Here is a 7,900-nt window from a genome sequence, read left to right as displayed (position 1 = left end):
TTATAGGGGACAGCTGCACAGTGGGGTATATGTGTATCTGCCAGTTGGAAAAACTAGGAAGTGGAGCCATTCTGATGCCCTTCTGAAGATATAAGTGCAAAAAGACTCTAAATCCGCCAAAAGATTAACATTGGGTGAGACACGCATCTAAAATAAGAACCAACTTGCAGCTCCTTGCAAAACATGCACCAAACCTGAGCCTTTTCTGAAGTCTGACTAAAAAAATAACTATGTCAAAAAACTCCCCCAACACCGTTTTATGTTTATTTTTGCATGTCTCTGAACTTCTTGATTTTAGCCACAGATAGAAATAGAAAAACAACAAAAAAACCCAACAAGAAAAGCCGTTTATTGTGGCATTTCCCGCCTGACCAGAATAGGTAAGTACCAAAACTCCTGCAGAATTTCTAGATCAGAAAGGCACACAGAGCTAACACCACATGGAAGCCTTCTGAGGGTTTCGTCCCCTGCTAACCTCTAACGGCAATCTCTGGCTTCCTGTCAGTGGCACCCAAGGATTTTCCCTTTGTGTGCTGTGAAAATCACATGGATTCTTTGATTCTGTATAGCAGAAGAAACATAGCTTTTGGGGTCCCTGGCTCTTTTCTCTTATCATTTTGGCAGCTGCTGCACTCTAGTAAGCAACTTGCAGAAGAGAGTCTAGAAAGGGACATCCCTACAGACCTGTTTAACTAGTATGTCTTTTATACATGTTGTATTTCAAAGGCACTTACATGATATTTAAACACTGCACAACAATTAAAGGTAGCCCTAAATGCCAGTATTCTTGCAGGGCCTGATTCAAAGCCCATTGAAATCAATGGGAATCTTTCCATTGACTGCAGTGGGCTTTGGACCAAGGCCAGAATCTCCCTGGTTCCTGAATGTCTCCCTAATTGGTCTGTTCTGCCTGGATACCATATCCAGGGTAGGTATGAAATATTTCTGCATGTATTATATTTTTTAAGCGCCAATTAAACTGCTTTGTTCAGTTTTGCACACAATGGAAACACTCCTAATTAAAGAACAACTAAGTTTAGCCCTGCTTTTTCCTGCAGTCCTGGAAAAGTTGCCAATTGTAAAAAGAGCCCTGTCAATATCCTCTGAACGCGTCTGACAAATTTGACTCTCAGCATTTGGGTCTGTGACGTCAAGAACAATACCTATTTGTGGTGTCAGTCTGGGATTCATTGGAAGGGGAAGTGGTCAGAAGCAGGGGCTGGTTGATCACAATGCCATAACGTGACCTTTCCAGAGCCGGTCGGAATGTCCTAGGGGTACCAGTGAGGTTTGTTCCTTGAGCTCTGAGACACACTATTTTTTTCCATCTCTCTCACCAAACATACAGATGCGTCCATTGGTGCATGGTAAACCACACATCTGTGTGTGCAAGTGACCACTAGCACGTGCACAGTCAGGCACGTATGAGACTGTATAGTTGAGAATGTGCATGTGACTTTTAGCCCTGTGCAGTGACTTGATGCCTGGATACATCCTGCAGGTGAGACTGTCGAAGTTTATGGAAAATTTAGTCCTTGGTGACAGGAATCATTGGCCCGCATGGCCCCTCTGCCCCCAGAGCTGTATTCAGAGGGGACCCTGTGCCCTTGAATAGCCTGCATGGAAATGGGGCTCAGCCAGCCACCTGTACTGCACCATTCTTCCCCCTCCCTACCCTGCACTGCAGTGTCCTCAATAGGTCTGGTGCCTGGGCGAGGGTAGTATGGAGACTAGGAAGGGCAGATGGAGCAGTGCCCAGACTGGGACAGGGCTGATGCATGAGGTCTCCTCTTTGCCCCTGCCAATATCCACAGCCAGGAGCCAGAGCTGATGCAGAGACACAAGGCCTCATCTGAATAGCCCAGGCCTCCTACACTGTCCTGGAATCTGCCCCAACATCCTATTCCACAGTCTCCCACTTCCCCAGTAGGACAATAGGGGGGACTCAGGGAGGCAACAGTGATACCTGCAGACAGATCCTTTCCCAGAAACTTCTCCCACAGCTGAGCTGAACCCAAAGCTCTGTCTCTATCCCACTGTGAAAGCATCTGGCAAACACTACTTTTATTTTTTAAAGGGAACATTTTATTTTCATCACAACAATAAAAATATACTTGGAAACACAGTTATCTACCTAGCTTGGATACTTATTCAGCCTCCCTTCTTATTCGTAGCTGAGCATCTCGCAGGCATTAGCATGCTTATCCTCGCAACATACCTATAGAGTTTAAGGCCAGAAGGGACCACTAGATCATCTAGTCTGATCTCCTGTATATCACAGGCCACCAGCACCACCCAGTATCCACACACTAAACCCCACAACTGAAACAAGACCAAAATATTACAGCCCAGTATTACAAACAGAGAGTAGGAGGGACTCAGGTGCACCAGTGCTCAAGGCCCCTGCAATGGCAGGGAACACCACTCTAAGGCAGGGCAGTGCTGTTATCCCCAATTTACTGAGGGGGAACAGATAGCGGAGATGCTAAGCGTCTTTCATAGAGTCTAAAGCCAGAAGGGACCATTGTGAGTCTGGTCTCCTGAATGGCACAGGCCATAGAACTTCCCCAGAATAATTCCTAGAACAGATCTTTTAGAAAAACATCAAGTCTTGATTTAAAAATGGTCAGTGATGGAGAATCTATCACGACTCTTGGTAAATTGTTCAACGGCTAATTAATCTTGATGTTAAAAGTTTATGCCTTATTTCCAGTCTGAATTTATCTAACTTCAACAGCCAGCCATTGGATTGTGTTATACCTTTCTCTGCTAGATTGAAGAGCCCATTATTAAATATTTGTTCCCCGTGTAGGTCCTTACAGACTGCAATCAAGTCACCTCTTAACTTTCTCTTTCTTAAGCTAAATAGATTGAGCTCCTTCAGTCCCATCTTTATAAGGCAGGTTTTCTAACCCTTTAATCATTCTCATGGCTCCTTGAACTCTCTCCAGTGTATTAACATCGTTCTTAAATTGTGCACCAGAACTGGATGCAGTATTCATGCAGCGTTTGCACCAGTGCCACGTAGAGGTAAAATAACCTCTCTCCTCTTACTCAAGATTCCTGTTTATGCATCCCAGTGTTAGGATATAGATATTCAGGCCTGTCGGTAAAGGCCTGTACTCGAAGAATTTAGGTGTATTCTTATCACTTGGCTAGAGGTATAAAAGAAAGAATCAAAATCACTGTCTGCCGGTGTAAGGGCCTTCTCTTACTGTGACAGTCTGAGGCCCTGTGCTTAGGCTGAGGCCTTTGGCTAAGCAGCAGAGGCAGCCATAAGCTGGGAAGAGAACGGTCACATCCTCACATTCCAAACTAGTCACATTGAAATAAGGTGCTATTGGGCTGTTAGGAATACAATCCTGTCCTGATAATACCTATCGCCTCCAGAGAAAGGGAAGTGCCTAGAAGATGTAAAAGGAAACTTAGTTTGATAGCATCCTGTCTGGCAAGAACTCACTTATCAATAGCTGGGATGTGAAATCCTCATTTCTGTATTGTTTTGTCATTATAGTTCCCACTTTACTATTGTTTGTCTGTATAATCGCTGTCTGGTTCTGTGATTGTTCCTGTCTGCTGTATAAGTAATTTTGCTGGGTGTAAACTAATTAAGGTGGTGGGATAGAATTGGTTACATAATCATGTTACAATATGTTAGGATTGGTTAGTTAAATTTCAGGAAAATTATTGGTTAAGGTATAGCTAAGCAGAACTCAAGTTTTACTATATAGTCTGCAGTCAATCAGGAAGTGGGTGGGTGTGTGGGTGCGGGAGATGGGAACAGAGAATGGGGGTAAGAAAATTGGAATCATGTTTTGCTAAAGGGGGAAATGGGAACAGGGAATAGGAGTGGGGAAATTGGAATCATGTTTGGCTAAGGGCAGGAATGGGAACAGGAACACAGGTGTAAGGCTCTGTGGTGTCAGAGCTGGGAAGGAGGACACTAAGGAAGGAAACTGGAATCATGCTTGCTGGAAGTTCACCCCAATAAACATCGAATTGTTTGCACTTTTGGACTTCGGGTATTGTTGCTCTCTGTTCATACGAGAAGGACCAGGGAAGTAAGTGGGTGAAGGAATAAGCCCCCTAACACACCCTGGATCTGATTAGCTCTTTTGGCCACAGTGTCACACTGGGTGCACCTGTTCAGCTGATTATCCAGCATGACCCCCAAATCTTTTCAGTCACTGCTGCCCAGGATAGAGTCCTCCAGTCTGTAAATATGGCCTACACAGGGCCGTCCCTAGCTATCCTGGGTCCCTTCGCAGGCCCCTCGCCTCCACGGGGGTGGGGGAGGGCTGACTTGGGGGACAGAGGGGAACCACCCCCCAGCACTCACGGCGGCGCGCCTGGGGCCGGGCCGCTGCATTTCCTGCCACCAGTGAGTGCAAGGCCAGCCCTGCTGCACTCCTCAGTGGCGGGTCTGGGGCAGGAAGAGGGGGGGCAGGGGCGGGGCTTTGGGGAAGGGATGGAGTGGGGCGGGGCTGGGGCGGAGCAGGGGTGGGTGGGAAGAGGTGGAGCTGGAGCAGCACGCAGTTGCGCAGGGCACCAGGAAATTTGGTGCCCCAAATTTCCGGGTGCCCTACCCAGTTGCATACTTTGCTTATGGGTAAGGACGGCCCTGGGCCTACGTTCTTTGTTCCCTTATATATACATTTCCATTTAGCCGTATTAAAAGGCATATTGTTTGCTTGTGCCCAGTTTACCAAGTGATCTAGATTGCTCAGAATTAGCAGCCTGCCCACTTCATTATTAACCACTCCCCCAGTTTTTGGGTCATCTGAAAACTTTATAGACTTGCTCTGGGACATGCAGGGAATCCATATTGAAGCAGGGAACCCAGCTTCTCATGAGTGCTATGCTAGTGCCCTGTAGGGCGCCAGGGTGGCTTCCCTCCGAACCAGAGGGTAAAGAGCCACCCTCTCAGCCTGAGTGGACGGGGCCAGACCAAGCTTACTCCAATCCCCGGACGAGGAGGGGTGGAACCGGAAGTACAAAGGGCGGGGCCCTTTGCCCAGTGAGGGCAGCACCAGGGAGGGAGACAGACACAGGCTGCTCCCTCCAGACCCTGCTGCTGAGCAAGGGGAGGGCCTGGGCCAGGAGAAACCTGACCTGGAGGAAGGACTGGGGCTACCAGGACTGCCAGCCGCCAAGTACCTGGAGGAACTGGAGAAGCCAGACAGTAACCTGGGCCAGCGTGAGCCTGACGAGCTGGAGGGACCAGAGGGACCTGCTTGAGAGACCGGGTAGGAAGTAGCCCAGGGGCAGAACCGCACAGTGCGGTGTGGTCAGCGTGGCGCGGATGGTTCCCCGCTGACCCAGTGGCGGGACCCTATGCTCCCGCCACTGTCAGGGCCCTGGGCTGGAACGCAGTGGAGTTGGGTGGGCCTGCGTTCTCCTACCCCGGCCAACCCGCCTTGGGTAGCAGAATCCCGACAATGCCATGGACTCTGGCCGGCGCTCCCCCGCCTGAGGGGCGCGCCACTGACTCTGGCCAGCACACCTCCCTCCACTAATTCCCTAGTGACAGAAAGGTGTGACCAAGGCCTGCCGGTGAGGCAGTAGCTCCCCACCGCCCCCCAGCAGCTCAGTGGACCAACTGAAACCTGTCACATGCCCCAATCTCTGGCCCATCCTTCCTCTCTTACATCATTAAAAAGCTGCAGGAATGTGGGTCAGTGGTCTTATGAAATACCACATGCCCCGTTCCTCTGAATCACCACAGATGTTATCTTATTCCTACACGTAGATAACTGTGTAGGCATCCTCCTCCCACCATGCAGTGCAGTCCCCTAGGCACCTACTTCTTGAACCACTGTCCCACACCACAGCCACATGGGTAGGAAGGTCAGCTGGGATAGAAGTTTCCTTCTGCTCCAGTGGTATTTCCCAGTGCTGTGATACCAAGAAATGGCTGGAAACAGCCTTACAGGAGACACCAGAGCATAGCATATGGGTAGGGCTCTTTGTTTTCAGTTTTTATTTTGTTCAAAATTTTCTGGGAAATTGTAATTAGCGTTTATTACAAAAATTAAAAAACGATGCAAAAAATTAACATTCTGGTTTTGGGGTAAATATCACTCTTCGGGGGGTTTTTAACTTTCATAGTCGTCTCACGTTCTGAAACATAGTTGAATATGGTTTTTCATGTTTGACTCATTTTTGTCAAAAAAGGAGTTTGCTAACTCATGTTTGCTGTGAATGCTGCAGAGATAGTTACATGAAATGCTGGCAATGTGGATTTGGTAGGCGTGGGACTGACGTGTACACCAGTGTTTGGTCATTCCAGTCCTTCTGACTCAGCTTCCCACTCCAGAAGAAAAGATAGCAGCTTGGTAACTGGGGCCATCCAGGTTACCGAGCTGCCATCTCACCTTTTGAAGCAGGGATCTGGGCCTGGGAAGTACTAGCACTTCCAAAGTGTGGGTGAAAAATAGCAAAAAACGAACAATGGCTTTTGTATGTAAGCAGAGTCTGAATGAGCTCTCCCCTGATAGCTAGTGGTGAGCTGTGAAAAGGACTTCAGGAGCTGATCTTGTTTGCATGGAAACACCCTCCCTGCCTAGGTGCTCAGCATGATGGGATTGCTTGCCTAAATGGTCACTTTTGGCTGGTGTGGGATCCCTAGTCTCCTTGTCATTGGGGCAGGAATAATAAAGTATTGTCATCCTTGTTGTGTGAATCAAGGACAGCAGAACTGTACTTGACATTTTCTGATTGAGGGACTCACCCTCAACTAAATGGCACTCCCTAGGCAGGGGACATGGGTTCCAAAGTCCAGTGAGTTGAGAGAGGGTGGTAATAGGTACTTCTACCTGGCAGTGTGGGTTTTGCCTAATGGTCCTAGACTCCATTTGACCCTTTCTCTCGGTAAGCAGAGTCAGGATGAGCTCTACCCTGACATCTGGTGGTGGGTTGTGGAAAAGAACTTCAGGGGCTGATCTCATTTGCATAGGCACACCCAGGGCAGGTGCAACCACTAGGCGGGGTTGCCTACGGTGCCAAGTGGTTGGGGGTGGCCAAAAGTGCACTCTGGGGAGGCGGTGGAGCGGAGGTGAGCTGAGGCAGGGGGGTGCGGGGAGGACCACCTGAAGCAAGTAATGGGGCAGGGAGCAGTTCGCGGGACGGCTCGTGGAGTGGCTCAAGGGACGGCTGGCGGAGTGGAGCAGTTTGTGGGACAGCGGCTTGCAGGACGGCTGGTGGAGTGGCTGGCAGAGCAGAGCAATTCGTTGGACGGCTGGTGGAGCAGAGCGGAGCCCCACGGAGAGGTGGGGCAGTCGGCTTTGGACCACGTAAGGTGCCCCTTAACCCCCCTCCGTCACCCCCATTTCCACCCAGGTTGGGAGGTAAAGCTCTGCAGATAAACTTTCAAACTCTGGGGCTGCACTGACCAGGGACAGAGACTTTTGGGTTGTTGGACTTTTGGGACTTTGGGTGACTTTTGAGTTGCTGGATTCAAGAACCAAAGGGAAAGGACATGGCCCAATTTGCTTGGGGTGGGGTTTGGCTCATGGGTTGTGTTATGACTCCTGTTGGTGGTGTTTCCCCAACATAATGCCACATTGTTTCTCTCTGTTACACTCAGACTCTGTTCTTGAGAAAGGGGAAGTATTGCCTCTTACAGGAGCTCAGCGGGGGTGGTATATATTTGTCCCAGATCACTGCGTGGGGGCTCGAGCAGGTTTTGCATTGTGTTATTGGAATGGAACCCCTAGATACTGAACCCGGCCCTTGTTGCTGCCAACTCTGATGGGCAAAAGGGTTACATTATGATAGAGGGACTCGCACTCAGCTAAGTAGCACTTGCTAGGCAAGGGACATGGGTTCCAAAACTCAGTGAATAGAGAGAGGCTGGGGACAGGCATTTGTACTTTGTGGTATGGGCCCCTTGTAAGGGCCC

This window comes from Lepidochelys olivacea (genome assembly GCF_965140295.1).
Source record: "Lepidochelys olivacea isolate rLepOli2 genome assembly, chromosome: 6".
Lineage (NCBI taxonomy): Eukaryota > Metazoa > Chordata > Testudines > Cheloniidae > Lepidochelys > Lepidochelys olivacea.
Note: the sequence above shows the minus strand (reverse complement) of the source record.